Consider the following 323-nt stretch of genomic DNA (forward strand, 5'->3'; position numbering starts at 1 on the left):
AAGAGTAATCTTTTTCTTTTTTCAGGGAAAGCTAAAGGCAATAACTATTTTCACTTACACTTCCTTTAAACATACCTAACCATAAACCACAGGCAATAATGTGGTATTGTTGGAGGCTAAATTAGAAGCCAATATGTGTACATTTACATGAAAAGATGCTTTGTGATGTGGGCAAAGCTGTAGGTTGAGGAGTGGAGAAGCTGGACAAAAAGTCCTACAGTGAAATTTACTTCTGAAAACATGTCTAAACCAAACCTATTCAAGTTCCACTATACATACACATATATATTTTATATATATGTATTTTTATAAACTATATATAA

The sequence above is a fragment of the Apaloderma vittatum genome, unplaced genomic scaffold, assembly GCF_000703405.1.
Source record: "Apaloderma vittatum isolate BGI_N311 unplaced genomic scaffold, ASM70340v1 scaffold41103, whole genome shotgun sequence".
Taxonomy (NCBI): domain Eukaryota; kingdom Metazoa; phylum Chordata; class Aves; order Trogoniformes; family Trogonidae; genus Apaloderma; species Apaloderma vittatum.